The sequence below is a fragment of the Bidens hawaiensis genome, unplaced genomic scaffold, assembly GCF_021521415.1.
Source record: "Bidens hawaiensis isolate Kalapana, Puna unplaced genomic scaffold, B.hawaiensis_p1.1 tig00040020_1, whole genome shotgun sequence".
Taxonomy (NCBI): domain Eukaryota; kingdom Viridiplantae; phylum Streptophyta; class Magnoliopsida; order Asterales; family Asteraceae; genus Bidens; species Bidens hawaiensis.
The window spans coordinates 86,371-106,758 of record NW_027505640.1 but is presented as its reverse complement, the minus strand read 5'-3'; the positions used below and the strand labels follow the sequence as shown (position 1 = coordinate 106,758).

The window sequence follows — 20,388 nt, the reverse complement described above, 5'->3', positions numbered from 1 at the left end:
AAAGTAAAACAAGAGATTTTCAACCAGACCAATTCAGCCTTAATGGTATGGGTTCCAAGTATTAATTTTATGGGTTCCTTACAAAATTTAATATACCGCCTCTAAGTAACTTTGAAAAAATATTGGTGTCCCGGGACCCCGATCGGACCTATGTGGGTCCGCCCCTGCAACACATATCATACACACACATGGGCAAAGTATAGATATGGCCGCCTCCACACCCCCCCCCCTCTTCCCTACCAAGTAGTGTAAGTTTACACATTTTCGTCAAAATAATTTTATAAATAGTATAACTTTACCTGTTTTCGTCCGAAAATATTGGCCCCCTCCTCGCGTTTTCATCCAAGCTTCGCAACACTACACACATAAATCATACACACGCGCATATATATGATATGGTGTTCACGATCCGATTTTCGCGGTTTTTGGATCAAACCGTGAACCAAACCGTTGGTAATGGTTTTTGACTTTTGTAAACCAAAACCGAACTGTAGAGCTCCTAAACCAAACCAAACCGAACCAAACCGTTTGTAACGGTTTGGTTCCGGTTTGGTTTCGTGTTTTAGGCCTGTTGGTTTTTTATACAAGATGTCCAAATTAATGCAATATATTTTTAGTAATGTTGTCATGTGTTTTTATAATTAACAAGCATAGGCATGCCATTAAAAAATAAGCAAAACACGAGTTTAAGTCACAAACTGCCAAGTAGAAAACCTATATGGATTTGGGCTCTGTCCATCTTTTTCTTAACAATTATTGTTCAATTTAGAAATACATGTCTTATATACTTTAAATTAATTATATGTCTAGTAATAAATTTGAACATATATATACATATATTATATAAATATTTAGAAATTTAAAATAACATGGTCCGGTCCGGTTTTATACGGTCGGTTTTCGTTGTAAACCGTAAACCAAACCGATGACCGGTTTGGACGGTTTCACGGTTTCGAATCAGACCATGAACACCCCTATACATGTGTATGATATGTATGTGTATGCGATATGTATGTGTGTATACGTATGTCTATGTATATGAATGCGATATGTATATGTATATATGCATGTATATGATACCATATGTGTATGATATATATAATTATGTGATATGTACGTATATGTAACATACAACCTGCATATATAATAATTTTAAATGTCAACTATATTGTATTCCTAAATGAGGTAGATAAATCACATTACATTTGAACGCGTTATTCGAAACTTTATACAACATGACAAATCTTAAACAAAAGTTACATAAATTTTCAAGGCCACCAACGGATCATTAAGAGGAACATGATTGGAAATCAAACTTGAAAAAGTCTGAGCTTAGACATTAATCAGCCTCTTATCACCAATGGAACAACAATTGTTACTGGCCTGTTTTAAGATCACCGACGGTTTTGTTGTAGTAGACTTACAACATTACACCCATATATAAACTAATAAGACTATTGTATGCATGCTAGCTAAAGCGAAGTACCAAATTAGAAAGCAAGTGACACAAATACGAAATGAAGTGAATGGGAAAACTTTTCAAATAAGCATGATAACGTTAGAATCTCTTCATACTTATGCCTCAAAGAGCTCTGTGAAGGTTTTACTTAAAAGTGATAAGGTTGTAAATCAACTACTAGTGTATAGGTCAAATGATTAATTTGATAAACACCATAGAAAACATGTATAATCTTTTTTCGGTTTAATGCTTGGCACTTAACGCTAGTGAAATACGAATGAGAACTCCTTCATTTCGCCTTCAAAGACATGTCCTCTAGTACTTTTAATTGTTTTTCTTTCATTTTAATGATAAAATGTGTAAATAATGGATTTCAAACGTTTCACGATGTGAAATCATTTGCGACATGATAGCGATAAGTCTAGGGCAATCAAGATGAATGAAACACGCATTCATTTTGACGAGTACATGACTTTATATTTTATAATATTTTGATAATTTACAAAATGTATATTTCATTTTGATATGTATGTTATAGTTGTTGTAGCATCCCAGTCTTGATAACACACGTCTCACTATTACATAAATCATAAAATATTATAATTTAATAATTATAATAATAAGGGTCGACAAAGAAAAAAACCCAAAAAAGACTTAACTAAATAGCAAATGACAAACAAATACCCATTAATCACATAACAAATACATCATTTTGCTAATTATGTATCACATGGGAGATTAGGTGTTGTCACGCATCACCAATTAACAAAACATAGTTTAACATTTAATAAATTTCTTTTTAGATTTTTATTTCGTTTGCTTCAGAATCACTCATCAACTTCAACAACCTTTTCAACATGTCTCTTTTCCATGATTCTATAAGTACTTTTGTTAGTTGTTAACTATGGGCTTTAGAAATCCGAGTACACAAGTAATTGACGTTACCTAGGACGTTCTCCCAACATACACACTGATATATAGATGCATACTGCACAACTCTTGATGCATCTTCATCTTGACCTATTGGTATGATTGAAACATTTTATAACGTCTATCATTCATGTAATTAATTATACATGTAGTCGATACAAGTTAAGATAATCCAACAAAATACTAGATGCATCATTTCTCATCATTCTTATGGTTAAACAATCACATGCGTGTGTATTTTGCACCCGCTGGTGTCCTATGCCAATTGTCCATAGTCCTGGCGTACGCTCACACACGATCGTGAAGGTGTTTTGCACCCTCTAGATCGAACATGGATAATCTATATCTATTTTGCCTTTCAAGTTCCATATTAAATTCATTAAACATCGATATCTTATTCAGCTTAGCTTTGTTTAAACATACTTCAACTCATTGAGAAGCTTTCATCAAGGAGAACGCAAACCCTGAATCATTGATTATATAACTTATACTAGTTTGAGGCCCGTGTATTACACGAGTAATTGATAAAAATTTTAAACTCTTGCCATTAAGTGAAATTCAGTCAACACAATGATCATATATTAATAATACAATTACAATTTACATTAAAATTGTAAAAATTGCATAACTAAGGTCACACAAATATGTTACAAATAAGTAAAAAGCTTCCTTGTACGCTAATTTGTTGTTGTATTGGTCGGTATACATTATTTATCGAAAATCAAAATCTTAGTCCATGTTTACTTGTAACTCTTGATGTAGCCACGTATAGTTGTCCATGTGACAAATAAGGTTCTTTCAAATACATACCGACCCTAAATAATAATAAATATATCCATGAAACTAACAATACATATATATATATATATATATCCATAGACATAAAATATCATACCTTTTAAAAAATTAATGATATCATTTGCGATCATCTGTTCATGTTTATTCAAAAAAAAATGATTATCCCAAAAACCAGATTACCTGAAATTTGATTATATAGTCATCCTTAGAATCTAAAATTGATTTTGATCATGATAACTTTGTTGTCATTAATATTAGATGTATGACAAATTTTTAATTGATTTTTTATTTTAAAAGTTGTATAATCAAGCAACATATAAAATCGAAAATTAAAATATAACAAAATGATTTGTCTCATTTCATATGAATGTAATTCATAGGAAATGACAAATACATACTAGTCTTAAAGCCACTGTTCAACTAACAGTGATTATTCTGAGTTAGGAGAATACTAGAAGAGTTAAAGTTGCATAAAGTGAAGGTAGTGATTCTTATTTATAATAGTTCAAAGTATTGGATAATGAATGTTTAAATTTTAAATACTAATCCCGTGTTATTAGTTAATATTATAGAAAGTTGTTAAAATACTTAATTAATCGATATATATATATATATATATATATAGAATTTGGTTCATTTCAGAAGTGTTTCTTAGAGCGAGAAGTGCGAGAAGAGATTATAACCAATCACATGATTTCTTTTTTAATTTCTTATTATTTAAATAAAAGGGTATGTTAGTAAAATATAAAATGTTTTGTTTTGTAACCCATACTCATTAATGGTTTAATTAATGTTAAGTTACTAACAAATGATAAGTTATTATTATTATTTATTTATTTATTTCATCTAAATTTTGAACAATTAAAATCCATTTGATTTAAAATCATTTTATTATAGCACATGGCTAATTAATTTTTTTTATTTGATATCTAATGTAAAGTGTTTTTTTTTTAATTTTAATCAACTAATGTAGTGTAGGCTTATCTTATGTAATGTAGATAAAGTTACGTAATCTAGTGTATGCACACTTTTCAAATTTTGTGTAGTCATATCTAATGTAGTGTAGACATATCATATGTGGTCTTGGAAAAACTAATGTAATGTAGGCTTACTTTCATATGTTGTGTAGTTATAACTAATGTTGTGTAGATATATCAAATGTAGTGTAGGCAAAACTAATATAGAGTAGGCACACTTTCAAGTTTTATATAGTCATAACTAATATGGTGTAGAAATATCATATGTAGTGTAGGCAAAACTGATGTAGCGTAGGCCCACTGTAGGCACGCTTTCAAGTGTCGTATAGTCATAACTAATGTAGTGTAGATATATATAGTGTTGTGTAGGCAAAACTAATGTAGTGCAGTGTAGGCACACTTTCAAATGTTATGTGGTTATAACTAATGTATTTTGGACATATTTAATGTAGTGTAGGGACACTTTCAAATGTTGTGTTATCATAACTAATGTCGTGTAGAAATATCTAATGTTATGTAGGTAAAACAAATGTCGTGTAGTCACTTGAGACAAGCTGGAGTATGTTTTTATGTATCATGTATATGTATTAAACTAGTATTAATCATCTTATGAGCATTAATTATGCTAGAAAAAATAACCGACGAATTCATTAATGTCTGGTTTAATTAGGCCAACACCATAAAAGACATGCATGCCCTTTTTAATTAAAAATATGTCATAAATATGTGTCTTTATTTACGATAATGCCATTTCTATTGTTGACCATTGATTAAACACAATCAATGGTCTAAATTCATTTCTCGCACTTTTCGCTATAGTATCACTTCTCGCATGATCCATCCCCTATATGTGTGTGTGTGTGTGTGTGTGTGTGTGTGTTAACAACATATAGAAGAAGAAGAAGAAGAAGCAAAAATTTCGGATTTTATGAAAGCATGACAAATGACTTTTAAGCTAATTAACTAATTTTTTTCAATTAATATGAAAGTGGAATATCCTTAAAATGTAATGAGGAATATAATTAAGTTGCAAATATATTAAAAAGTTCAAGATTGTTAATCATTATACCTATCTAATAGAGTTTTGTTGATAATAAACCTATTTTAAAAAGTTCATATTATAAACGTTATGGTTCCAAGATTGTTAATCATTATACCCATCTTATAGAGTCTTGTTGATAATAAACCTATTTTAAAAAGTTCATATTAAAAATGTTTTTAAACATTTAGATAATCAGTTGTTTTTATTAAATAACTCGTAATAAAAGGTAAATCTAGTTCTATCAAAATCAATAATTATTATTTTTTTAAATTTACATTAGAAATCTAAAATTTTAAGAGATAACTCATATCTATACAATTTAGATGATAATAAAAAAAGTTTAAACTCATCCGTTTTTAATTTTTATGCTTGTATATTATATCGTTATTTTAAACAAAATAATAAATTCAAAATTCAAAATTGAATAAAAAAAATTACAAATAATTAAAATTATTTATATAACCAAAGAAGTAATTACTTAAAAAAAAGTTATAGAAAATCTACCTATAACATAAGTGTAGCATAAACACATGCAAGAATAAAAAAACATATTAGTAACAAATATTTAAATAATAATTGATAACTAATGGTACAAATACATACAATGTTTTTAATATTTCTCACATTAAGTTCCCAAAAATCTCCTTGTAAACAACGTTTGTTGTTTTATTTGTGAGCTGTGATTCTTTGTTGAGTATGATCTAATTTAATACTGTCTCTACTCTTGACTCTTGACAAAGCCACGTAAAGCTGGCCATGGGAAAACACAGGATCTTTTAGGCATAAGCCAACTCTTGATAATGATTGACCTTGGCTTTTGTTGATGGCCATGGCAAAACAAAGAGCAACAGTAAACTGTCTTCTTTTTAACTTGAAAGGAAGTTTCTTATCGGATGTAGTCAAACTGACTCGACTAATTAAGGTGTGATATCCGATATTAGTACCAAATACAACTTTAGCTTCAATTACACGTCTACTGAGACTAACCACTTGTAGGCGTGTACCGTTGCACAATCCCTTTTTGTGATTATATTCCTTAGTAGCATAATAGGGACACCAACTTTAAGAACCAATTTGTGATTTGGCATTCCAGACATCTTTATCCCATTCAAAAAATCTGGAGAGTACAACTGCGGGTCAAAATTCTCAAAACCCATTTCAACATTATCTAAACTATCGGAACTAAGATACTCGACTTCGTCACCAGGAAAAAGTGCTAAGATACGCTCATTAATTTCCTAAACAACCTCATTAAAAGGGGTCAATAGTGCCCGATCCTGAAAATAAGTAAGTTCGTTGAATCTATCTAAGATGTTAGGATACGCAAATTAAATTAAGTCATCAACTGGACCTAATGAATTCAAAATTAGAAGATCATCTAGAATCTCAACAATTGATTGACCATCATTCGGACCCCCTAAGTTCCCTTCACCTATATCCAACACCCTAGGAAAAGGATAAGTGGACAAATTGGTTTTGCTTTAATAGAATAATTAGATATAATCATATAAAACATAATAAACACTTTAATTATGTATTAACCAACAGAAAACATTAACATAACCTCATATTGTATTTGTATAAAAATACAATTAATAAGTTAATATAATATTGAAATTATGTAAAAATCTAACGAAAACGATATTCTATGAATCTAGGTTTCAATATCCTAAATGATTTTTGGAAAACCAAAATAGTGGGATGGGACTGAAATAGATTTTTTTGTTTAAAAATTTTAATTGAATGCTTTTAATAGTAATTTGTCTTATAAAGCATATTAAATTAAATATATTTAAATGCATAAAAAGGTATAAATCAAGTCATAAAATATATGTTTTGAAGCAATTTGGTATGAGCTATGGAAAAAAATATTAAAAACTAAATATTAATCTTCTTATTGCTAAAACCCTTTATATTACATAAAAAGTCAAATAAATAAATGACATATAGTTCATATAGTAAATCGTTATACATATGGATTGTAATTATAATATTCAACTTTAATGAATTAGTTAAAGCTAAACATCAAGATTTATGTAATAGGTATTCTTCATATTTGTGATATTTATACAAAAAAATTTAGAGAAAGAAAATACAGGCTTTCCTAAGTTCAAATTCATGTGAGAAAATTTTAAATCCGAATCTGAAACCAACCTTATATAATATATTATGCACTGTTGCTCGAATCCCAGTTTAAAAACAATCTGTAGTTTATTACCATACAAATCCAAATTCTTCGACAACGATACGCCTTATTTTATTATTTCACCATTAATGCTAATGAATGTACCGGTAAGGATTTATCTTTAATAAAAATAAACTTGAATTCATATATTAAAATGACATAAAGATAAGGGACCATATATTAAAATAAGTTGAAAAAAAGATGAGAATGACTATAAGATTGACAATTGGCAAAATTAAGTATTGTTTTATTAAGATAGATAGATAGATATAATTATTTGTATTAAAAGTGAATATCCAAAAATATCATTTTACTAAATAATGTATCCTAACATTTAGATCCGGCTTTAAAAACATTACATGGTCAAATGTTTATTTATTTATTACTAACATTTTCCACTCAAAAAGTGTGTTTCAATCCTAAGTTTGTGTTTCTGTTATTTAACACATATTTGACCGAGTAAAACAACAAAGACAGAAAAAAATAAGAACGAGTCAATTGTGTGTTCCCAATTTCCTGCCTCCGGATTTCCGGGCCGCTCAACCTAATGAAAATCTAAACTTTAATTAATTTAACATTTTAACCATTACATTATTTTGTCTATAAAAAATATAATATCAATTGTACACAGATATATAGCACCTCCATTATTGGATTAATAATACATTTTATTAATTGAGTTAGAAATTTTTTTTTAGCAGGCAACTAGGCACCTTAGGCAATAGGCATCAAGAAGACCATGTATGACACTCAATATTACTCTTTTTTTTGGTTATATGTAATAATATTTAGAGAATCATATCCGATCACTCTCTTGTAGGGCATTTTGAGATGCTCTTTGGTTACCTACAATATATATCTCAGTCTACGGCTTTTGACACCTTTCTTATACCCTTGTTTGATCATCGAGGCTATGTGTGATCTTATTGCACATCGAGTTTCGTTAACATCGCGTAACCTTTGATGAAGATAATTCCCTTAATATAAATATTTTGCCGAAAAATTAATAAAATGTGAAAGTGATCTATTATACAACTTCACATTTATAAATTATTTGTATTGTTGCGACTTGCGAGTATAAAAGAAACAAAACCAAAACCTTAGGGTCGTTTAAATGTTGTCGATAGTTTTGGAATGAATTTCTAAAAGTAGCCAAATTTAACCTAGGATGGGGGTTTAAACAAAATGTTCTTAGCACATTAATGAAACTGAAAATTAATAGTACTAAAAGTGTTTTCAAAGCTTAATCCAAGTATGTTAAATGGTGGAGGACCAAAAGATTTGAGTGGCCTTATTGTAATATTGTTTCAAACACTTACTTTATAAGTTATAATGCTAATCTCCAAATAGCTTGGGGAGAATCTATTGGTCACCTCTACCACACTATAGAAAACTTGTATTAATGATCTCAACCACATTACCGATAAGCAGGGCCGGACGACAGCCACATGAGCGACACCCCGCTAGACCTGAATTTCTTTTTCTAAATTATATGTATTTTTATTAAAACATTATGTATATTTAGTGTTTAAATTTGGTCTAGTGGCAAAGAGGTATTACTTCCAACCAAAAGGTTATGGGTTCTAGTCTCATTTGAGACATGTTTAATTCTATTTTTATACAAAAGTTTTTTACATAACCTAAATTATAACCTAGTAAGCTAATATCAAAATTAAATTGTTTAAACCCAAAAAAAATACTCCTTTTGCTTAAGGCCTAAAAAAATTTCCGCCTTCAGCCCAAAATTTTTTTTACTTTCTGGGGCCGGCCTTGCTGATAAGTTGTAAATGTGATCTCTAACTACTAAGAACTCTATATAGACGATTGGCAATCCTTACCAATATTCAAGATAAGGGGTAGCAACCGTGTTGTGTTGACGGGTTGAATCTTTGAACCCAAACACGACCCATATAGATGTTTGCGTCAAGGATATCAACTATAACCTTGACACTTTAAAATCGTGTAACATGATTATGATCTATTTAACTAATCTTTCTAAACGAGTTAAACATGTTCACTAGAAAATAAGCTGTAAATGTATTAAACAGATTATAAACGGATAGAGGTTCTAAACAGGTTTTATCTAACCTAATAAAAAGCACACAAGCACTTGAAGACTATTCAAAATTAATAATTCTAACTTCTTGTATCAATAACAAGCCATTTTTTTCTTTGAAGTTAAAATACATGCAAGATGATACACAAATCATTGGTTTGTATTATTATAGTTACACTACCCTTCCATACCAAATTAAATACGTCGTCCTAATGGCAAATGTTTGCTTAGAGAATAATCAAATCAAAGCATAAAACTCATTACGATTAAGATTCCTTCTTCAAATTTAAAATTTTACTTTTATTATTAAATATAGTGTAATGAAGCTCTTTTAGTATCAGTTAAATGTTAAATATATGCATGTAGTAAGAATAAAACAAAAAAGATCATAGTTAGGTAGGAGGTACTAATATTGCTAATTATAGTATAGTTGATTAGTTTGTTAGTAATGATATACTAATAAAATACCATGTATCATAATTAGATTTGAATATAGCCATCAATCTGAATGGTAAAACAAAGTTCACTTTGTGACATAAAATTATTTTATGGAAAATTCTCAAAATGTCTCTTTAGTAAAGAGGTATTTCAAAAATGTTTATCAAATCTCGTAATTTCTTAAGTGTCCCTCTCAAACCCGTTTTCACGCTTAGTTTTGAACTCAAATGTTGTGTCCCGACTGGTTTGGTGTCCAACTGCTGACTCCCGACTAGTTTGACACCCGGTCTCCAAATCCCGACTAGTTTGGTGTCAAATCTCCGAGTCCTAACTAGTTTGACTTTTAGTGTAGTATTTTAGTATTATAACTAATTTTAAATCATTTTTTTTAATATTTTGTAACTTTTAATATATAAAGTTTTATAGAATTTCAAATAAATCGTTGAGACGTGCTTATTTTTATCTATGTGTCGACCTAAAATTTACTTAAAATCTAGTTGACTCAGAGATTGGACCCAAAACTAGTCGGTAAACAATAGCCACATGTCACTTTTTGAGTGGAATATGAAACTATCGCCCTTGCTAAGATCATCAAATCGACTTTGATTTATTTATACACATGAAACACATTTGGACCACAAAACTCATTATAAAGAATCATAAACGAACCACTATACTTGGTAATTAAATATCATAATTGAATCATTGTTTTTCGGTGATTTTTTTATTCTTTTAAATAGTTTTAGTTATTAATTTTTGATTAGTTTTACATCTATTTGTCTTAAGTGTTACGTTAAATCCGGAGCTCGAGTTCGACTTGTTTGATATCTATGTCTAAAATATGTTTTCAACTCGTTTATTATTCATTAAAATATTTTACGTGAAGATATACAATAACTTTAGTACATATATATATATATGTATGTATAACATAATACATATGTCAATTATATTTATCATAATTTTACACGCCATGATATTTATAGTATAAAATAAAGTTATTATATCAAATACACGGATAGACTCAATTAGCTCATGGGTCTAATCAAACTCGATACTTAAACTTAATATTAAGATTGCTTATTAAGTAAACTTCAGTTTAAGCTTGATTACTTGAGCTCTCTTTTTTTTTTGGAACGCCCAACTAAGTAATGTCGGGTACTCCGTACGCGCCCCCCAATGGCTAATGGTAGCTAGAGCCGGCCACAAGTCCGGACGGACAGAGCCCCTAGCGGTCCACCTATTGAGGGATTCCCCGGATAAAATCCGACCCCCATGCCCACCAAACGGTACGACAACGAGGAGCCGGTAAAACCGGGTGAGATCAAGACTCGAACCTTGGCAAGCCAGGGTCATCCCTCATATCTTCCATATAAATTGGTGATAGTGAGGTTTGAACCCCTACCTCTTATTAGTAAAGTGAGTGTTTTATTGTTAAGCCTCATCCAATTTATTTTCGAGAGCTATGTTATGAGTTATGTCTAGTGCAATTATCATTTTACTTTAGTAAAATAAATTTCAGACAACATACTTTCATACAACACATAATGCATCAACCATTGACCGTGAATGAACTATTTTATTTTGTTAAAAGGGCAAAACCATTTTACTCTGCTTTTGCCCATTTGCTTACTAAACACTCCTAGAGTCCTAGACTCAAATCGTTTATCTACTAGGCTACTACCTAGTAATAAAAGTTAACTGTCATTTTCATTCTCGTGACTTGGCAAATAATGTGAATTTAGTCAAAAAAATTTAATTTTTGCATATGTACCATCCAGGTTTCCCAATTCTTGCCAATTACATCCAAATCACTAACCTCGTTAAATTTAATCGTGTCAGAGGACGAAAATGGCACTTTACTCTAATTAGTAAAGTGTCAAAATCGTCCCCGAGGTTTGGTCACATTTGCGAATTTCGTCTAAAAATATTTTTTTTCGCAATTAGACCCTCGATGTTTACCAACCTTTGCCAATTTCGTCCAAATTGTTAACTCGGTCTAAATTCAACGTAAACTCAGGGGTTTTACTGTCTTTTTACATGTTTGTTTACGTTATTAATATTATTATTATTGTTATTATGTGTTTGCTCGATGACATATATAACATCTCAGTAGGGATAAGCTCGGTACCGACCGGTACTAATACCGAAAATCTCGATCCCGAAAATAGCAAATTTTTGGTACCAGTACTAGTATCGAAATGTTTGGTTCGGTCCCGATACCGGTACCGTACAGATCCCGAAAACTCAAAACCTTCGTACCGGTACCAATATCAAATTTACTCATCCCTACATCTCAGGATTCCTATGTTTGAATCCAATATAGTATCTGTTTGTTTATTATTCTTTATTTTTTGTCATATAAAGCGTTTAGCTCAGTGTAATAATAATAATAATAATAATTATAATAATATAAACAAGCATGTAAAAGGTCACTAACATCTCCGCGTTAATGTTGAATTTAGACCGAGTTAACAATTTCGATGAAATTGGCAACGGTTGGGAAACATCGAGGGTTTTATTGCAAAAAAAAATAGTTTTGGACGAAATTCGCAAATGTGACTAAACCTCAGGGACGATTTTGGCACTTTACTCATATAATAGAGAAAGAGTAAAAAGACATGTCTACCCTTGACTTAACGATTAAATTTAACGGGGTTAGTTTGGATGTAATTGGCAAGAATTAAGAAACGTGGATGGTCCATATGCAAAAAATAAACTTTTTGGACTAAATTCGTATTATTTGCCAAACCAGAAGGACGAAAATAACACTTTACTCTACTAATAATTTATCATTCAATCAAACTACCAAACAACACCCTTCTTTCACACTCCATAACTACATATTTTATATTTATATTTCCAAAATTTATTAATGTAGGACTGCACTATTTCATAAAAATATCATATTTGCTTCTTTTATAATAAATAAAAAAATATATTGATTATAAAGGTATGTTAGAGTTGAGATAAGTGATTTTATAACTTGATTGATTATCGAATATGTTACATAAGTCCATTGATCGGACCATAGGACCAATTTAAGAATGCAAATAATCTAAATTTATACGTGCATAACTAGTTTAAAAGAATTTGCTTTTATTTTAATTTAATGTGTGCTTGAAATATTAACAAAAAGTCTGAAACAAATGAAATATATGGAGGGCTAAAGTAATAAGTGAATCTACACATAAAACTTTAGAAGGTTAAGCAAAGCTACGAAGGGAATAAATATTGCAAATTTGATCAAACAACCGATTCAGTTCGCTGTTAAAACAATCTATGCCAAAATCACGCGACCCAAACGATGACAGTTTAAAATACTTAACCAGAGTGGTTGGTAGGCGGTTCTTAGTCCGACCACCCACCAAAGACTCTAGTTCCAAGAACACTGGTTGAGACTCAAATAGTAAAGATCAGTGTCACGTGACACCAACACATCATTTAATATTTTTTATGTGTTGCATGCCTTTCCGATGTGCAACTTGCTTCAATATTATGAAACTATCAATTTGAGGACTCGGAAAAACATGGTTTGATAAAGATTCTCATGGTGTGTTGGTGCGTTTGAAGACTAGGAACGAAGTCATCTTCTCAAGTAAGAGACTTGAGTCTCCAAAACTGTGAAAAATATTAAATCGTGAGGTTTTCTTTAGATAAAAAATCCGTCTCTTTGAAATATTTGTTATGAAAAGATTGTGGTAATTTTGTGTTGTAAGTCTTGTTGTGTATTGTTCGGTTTCTAACTTCTTGCTAGTTGGCTATTAATGAATTTGCAATAAAAAAAGTAAATTCTCTTATTTCAAGTAAAAAAAATAAAACCAATAAAAGAAAAAAATAAATAATTCATAACAATATAAAGTACAAGGACCTTTATTGACTTAATTCAAAATAAAGGGACGAAAAGTGTTCAAATAAAAAGAATAAAAAGAACCCAAATCTATACATATACTTAAAACTTTAGAAACAAAAACAACGCTACGAAAGTAATAAACATTGCCAATCCGATCGAACCTCCGATCCTGTTCACCATTTAAACCAGTCTGCCAAAATCACACGACTCAAACGATGACAAATCAAGAATACTTAACCAAAGTGGCTAGCAGAATGTTCTTAGTCCGACCAGTCACTGACGACTCCAATTTCAAAAACACTGGTTGAGATCCAAGCAGTAAAGATCAGTGTCACGTGACACCATCACGTCGTTAAATTTTTTTACGTGTTGCACAGTAATGACACCCGTTATAAGTGTTATTTATGTATCCGATAATCCATTGTCACTGATTCTCCCTGGTTTTAAATGTAAAAACAACATAATAAAAGTCATAAGTACGAGGACCTTTATTGAGTTTAATTCAAACTAAAGGTACCAAAAGCATCCAAATAAAAAGAATAAAAGAACTCAAAACCTTCACTCACTCACTCACTCACTTTATTATTTCCTTTGCTTTGCTTTCTCTCTCTCTCACTCTATCACTTTCTCTCTCTAAAAACACCCTCTGTAGAGAGAGAGAATCAAATCATTTCACAGTGCAGGTATAATATGCATTTACATTGGATCTGAAGCTCATTTCTGTATATTATTATTATTATTATTACCCACAACACAAAATTGTCAGCTTTACCCTTCAATATTTATCAATTTGTTGCGTAAATGAATTTGGGGTTCTTTTTGTTGATGCCCACCAGGTGTTTGTTTGTGAAAATGCTTATCGGTTTCGAGGCTAATTATTCGAGTTATACTAAATTTGAAGCATACCCATTATTACATTTGTGCATTAGTTAAACCTGACCTGATGTTGATTTTGGGTGTCTGTTAGTTAATGCCCACCAGGTGTTTGTGAAAATGTTTATCTGTTTCGAGGCTAATTATACGAATAATTTTCAATTTGAAGTGTATATTTGTGAATTAGTTAAACCTTACCTGATGTGGATTCCTGTAAACTTTTGGTTGAAATGCTGATTTTGGGTTTCTGTTTATTAATGCCCACCAGGTGTTTGTGAAAATGTCCGAGTGAGATTTACATGTTATGTACTGTGGAATTAGCGTTTAACTTGATGATTTCACGAAATTAGAAAGCTGCATTTGATAATATTCTTGTAACATTTGATGTCTGGAGCTCCAAGAGTTAAGTCTATGCATGTAACCGAGTAAGTCAAGATCAATCAACGGGCTTGCAGCCCAAAAACCCGTGTCGAAAACATCAAAAACGATCGACATGTCACCCGAGAAAGGTGGGAAAAACCAAGGGGTTGCGGCGTCATTGCCTCCTTTTTGTTCAAGAGGCGTTCCTTCAATCTTACGCCGACAGGTGTCACTTAATGCTTCGTGTTCTTCAGACGCGTCTACTGATTCGTTTCAGAGCCGGGCTTCAACTGGTAGGATTTATAGAAGCAGTAGTTTTGGTAGAGGAAGAAGACAATTGGGTTCAAAATCAAAAATTGTGGTTATTGATAGTGGTTCCGAAATTGCAACTGATGAGTTACAAACCAAGAAAAGATGCGCTTGGGTTACATCAAGTTCAGGTATTGTATTAATATACTATTTTTAAACCGAACGTTGTTCTTGTATTGATATTATTAACGTATCGCTATAGGTGATTAATTGCAAAGTAGTATGTTATATCATCATTCGTACGTTACATTGTGTATGAATTTAATGAAATTGTTATTCATTTGGATTACATGGATCATGTCTTTCGGTTTTTGTGGAAATTGTGATAATTTTGAGCTCGTTTGCTGACGTGCCATGCAAAATCTTTAACTAGATCAATCGTACACGGTTTTCCACGATGAAGAATGGGGAGTTCCTGTGCATGATGACAAGTATGTTTTAAACTCTAAACAATAATGTTATTTAAATATACCACTATATGATTATATTGCTTATTTTCGACTTTGTGTCAAATGGTTTGTTAAATTGTGTAGAAAATTATTTGAGCTGCTTGTGCTTTCGGGGGCGTTATCAGAACTGACATGGCCTGCGATTCTCAACAAACGGCATCTTTTTAGGTACTGTTTTATTGTTCGGTAATCTGTTTGGTGTTCTTTGACAAGTGTGTTTGTGGGTTTTGATCTATGGCTATCTATGCAGGGAAGTTTTTGCTGATTTTGATCCGACGGTTGTTGAAAAGTTCAATGAGAAGAAGCTAGTGGGACCCGGGAGTGCAGCAAGCTCTCTGCTTTCTGAGCTTAAACTGCGGGCCATAGTAGAAAATGCTCGCCAAATGTCTAAGGTAGATCCTCTGAATCCCCACTGTCATTATTCTTGTAGTTTTATTAATTACTGGTGTCGGTTTCAATCAATTTACTTAGGAACAGGCCTAATTGGGTTAAAGTTTGTCTCTAACGGGTCGAAAGTTACCCAAAGTGTGCTTGTAATGCGTAAATGCATATAGCCTCCTAGATCATTTTGCTCAAAAGATTATTTTATATTGAAACTAAAAAATTTTCATCAATAAAAATATAAATTTAGAAAAAAGAAGTGTTTTTTAAGTTAACCTGACATGACCCGTTTTGGCCTGTGGCTCAACCCCTAATGTATGGTACAATTAATTAGGCATGCAAATAAACCAAATGTTTAGTGAACTGTTCATGTCACCTTTATTGTAATTGGCGGCACAGCTTGTTGCCCGCTTATCTGCCTCTCTATTGTAATTGGATACTTTTATTTTCTATTAATATAAAATATCACTTATTATGAACCTTTTGGTGGGAAGCTTGTTTTATGTTTGTTTATTTAAATAAAAGAACGAACATAAACAAAATACTTTGTTCATTTAGTTAAATGGATGAACATGAACACATGTCTCTTCGTTTGTGTTTATGAATGTGCATTTATGCTCGTTCACTTGAATTAGTTTATGTTGTTTGTTTACGTTCATTTGTGTTCCTTAGTTTACGTAAATTTAAGTTCGTTTACTTTCATTAAAATTTTTGGTCCTATTACAATTTATTCTAGTTTTAGTAACTATTTTAGGCCCAACACATTGATGTTCACATTTATTATTAATTGGTTTTAGCTTGTGTTTGTTTGTCCATCTGTTTTCAGCTATGTACGTTCCTTTACGTTTGTGAAGCGTTCATTTAACTATATACGAACGAACATGAACTTAAACATGCTCATTTTCTTAACATACGAACACTAACAAGGACACTCCATTTGCTTAACTGTTCGTGTTCGATTGTTTGCTTGGTTAAAGTCAAACGAACGAACACAAAATGCTCCATTCGTATTCCTTAGGTTCATTTACAAGCATCCAATTAATGTACAGTACAACTTAAAGAAAACTAATGTAATTTCATTTCAAGATCTAAAAAGGTTGGTTCTTGCATGACCTTAAAGCTATCTAGTTTGAATTAAAATCACTAATAATAAAATAAGGTGTTGTACATCATGCATTGAAGGTTGTACATTGCTCAGATCTAAGAATTTTAGCTATAAAAAAGGGCTACCCTTTAGCATTGTTAGGTTTTAATAGTGCCCACAATGATAAGTTACCTTCATCCCTTTGGTGGCATCCCTTGTTCAATGCTAAAATTCCCAAAACCAATTAATCTGTTTTCAAAGAGTTGTACTCTGAGCAATGCAAGGTGCACATTGCACTGGATTCAGGTGGTTGCAGCCATGTTAAAGAGTTGGCCATTACTTATTGATGACATGACATATTTGAATGAAATGATAAGTTCTGGTAGAGTAGGTGCAAATTAATAGGTGGTCCTGAGATTTATTCAACTTGTGTGATTATTTATCTATTTTCTGTATAATGTTGACCTAAAATTTTACATTTTTTATTAATTCTTTCTTGAAGTGTCGCCTTCATTCACATAATGATAGCCCTTCAAATATAATGCAATTTGGTAGTTGGTGAAATACTATGGCAAAACTCTAATTTATGTCCTTGTAGTTATCTAAATTTAAGCTTTCAATTAATATAAGTTAGTTTTATCACAGTGTTCGTAAACGGTTGAAATTGAATGAACCATGCAAACTGAAGTCGATTAGTTCAGACGGTTTGAGATTTATACGGTTTGGTTCACGGTTTAGTTTTGGCATTTAAAAAAAATAGAGTAAGTTGCATGGATGGTCTTTGTCCGAAATTTGAATTTCCTCTTTAAAGTTTAAGAAGTTACTGATTTAATCCCCACCAAACCTTTTGTCTTTCATCCTGGTCCAAATAGGTAATGTGGTTAATTAAATTGACATATACATCCCTGATGCGTCGCTCAAGTGTGATTTTAAGCAGCAAAAATTAACCCCATTAATTATCTGGATTGGGATGAAAGAGTAAAAGGTTGGTACATATTAAATTTGTAACTGTTAAAACTTAAGGGACAAAATCCAAAATCTGGACCAAACCACAGGGGCCGTCCATGTAATTTACTCTTTTTGTTTGTTTTCGGTATGCAGTTATGTATATGTATTATATTCATAAACCATCTTCTTCACTTTAAAGAATTAATATAATAACGATTTTGAAAAAAAAAACATAAATCGATTCAAACAGCTGATCTGTTAAAACTGAACCGTAGTTAGCAATTTGGCCCATAATTTTCTTCAAAACCAGACCGTGAACACCCTTAAGTTTTATCAAGAAATAGCATATGCTAGCAGCAAGTTAATATTGTTTTTTTATCATGTATTGGATATTCATGTAAAATTTCCATAGATGAAAGTTATACGAGTCGATAAAGTTTACACCTTTACGACTTTTTTGAATCGGTACGCAAAAAGTAAGAAAAGTGTTATATAGAAACTAATAAAAGCCTGCTTCTTGAACCCAATGTTAGTTCGTGATATACTGATATTTGGTTAATGGGTTGTACTATAATATGCAGTCAAAGTAGTACACTTTCCAGTCAAAGCTGTACTAACTTTTTGCAGGTTCTACCAATGTCAGGTGATAGATGAATTCGGATCATTCGACAAGTACATTTGGAGCTTTGTGAATTATAAACCTATTATTAGTCGGTTCCGATATCCTCGACAGATTCCCGTGAAAACACCAAAAGCTGATGTCATTAGCAAAGATCTTATGCGAAGAGGGTTTCGTTGCGTGGGCCCCACGGTTATCTATTCGTTCATGCAAGTGGCGGGTATAACTAATGATCATCTATGCACTTGCTTTAGATTTCAGGAATGCATGTCGATCGCAGAGTCTGAAGAGGTCAAAATCAAAGTCAAAGAAGACGAACAAAAAACCGAAGAAGGATTGGAGTCATGCATATGCAACGGTATTGAAGATTTGAATTTCGGTTCGGGGTAATGAAGGTTGTAGTTATGCTTCATTTGAGGTAGTTATGTATGATGATCCAAAAACACTCATATTTGTAGATTTATGATTATCAAAACTTAATTTCTAAAGACTTGACTGTTGATTATGATTAAACAAATTTGTATAGTTGGAGAATTTAGAAGCCAAAGTAACACCATCAAACTATATATGTTTATAAACTATTTTTTTCACTATTAATATGATGCTAGTTAAGTCATTACATTATAATTTAAATAAAAGATTATAATGTTTTCACTAGTGAATAAATTGACTTTTAAATGTTTGATTATCATTGTAGCCACCAATACATAGTGTTTCCTAATATACATATTGTAGGGCATGTTAAATATGATACTAGTTTTAAGTAGAGAAATGCAAGAAACACATAATACTTGCTATGTTGTGGTGGAAACAGGACACCCTATATCTATATATGATTATGTAAACGTCTTATATATTTATTAAAAACTAACGCGCCGGGTGGGTCGGTAAAACACGGGCGGTGGTAAAACATAAGCGTTGATACGGTAAGTCGACGCGAATTCTGTCGGTTTTAGTTATGCGCGTTATTGTATCGGAACTAAGCAAAAAAATATATATAAAAATTGGGGTGAACCAATGGCGTGGCTTTGATCGGTAAAACTCGATCATTTGTAAAACCCGACTGTTATCAATCCCGTGCGTTGAGGGGGTTGAGTCTACGCGAATTCAGTCAGTTTTCGTCATGGTCGATATGGTTTTGAAACTAAAAAAACAAAAATCAGCATTCGGTCGGTTTTCGTTACGGTACTGGAACTAAAACAAAACGCAGTGAGTCTACGCGAGCTCGGACGGTTTCCGCCCCAGCCGCGTTCGGCACGGTACCGCAAGTAAAACAAAATAATAAAAAAAGAACAAAAAACAAAATTCACATTCGGTAAGCTTTCTTTATGTTCATTACAGCTAAAACTAAACAAAAAATCAAAAAAAAAAACTACCAATAGGGTGCCGTAAAGTGGCTAAATCAGGGCTTTGCGACACCAAACTTGTTAATGATATTATATAATAATGTTGCCTTGAATACCTTGCCCGCAATCAAATTACACATTGTAACCCTGAAGTTTCACTAATTACATAATTTACCCACAACTTTCAATACCGGTAATCCTCAAATTCTATTTAGTTACACAAACAACCCCACAATATTTTAGTATGATAACCCAATTTTTTAATATGGTACTGAATACAC

The 20,388-nt window shown here is 31.6% G+C and overlaps 1 pseudogene across 1 annotated transcript; it reads left to right on the top strand.

The window, feature by feature from the left end:
* The first annotated feature begins 14,918 nt into the window (after positions 1–14,918).
* Positions 14,919–19,243, top strand: LOC143614446 (uncharacterized; annotated as a pseudogene). The gene is made up of 5 exons (XR_013150293.1): positions 14,919–15,411; positions 15,654–15,711; positions 15,814–15,897; positions 15,980–16,121; positions 18,786–19,243. The product of XR_013150293.1 is annotated as an uncharacterized LOC143614446 (transcript).
* Positions 19,244–20,388: the final 1,145 nt, after the last annotated feature.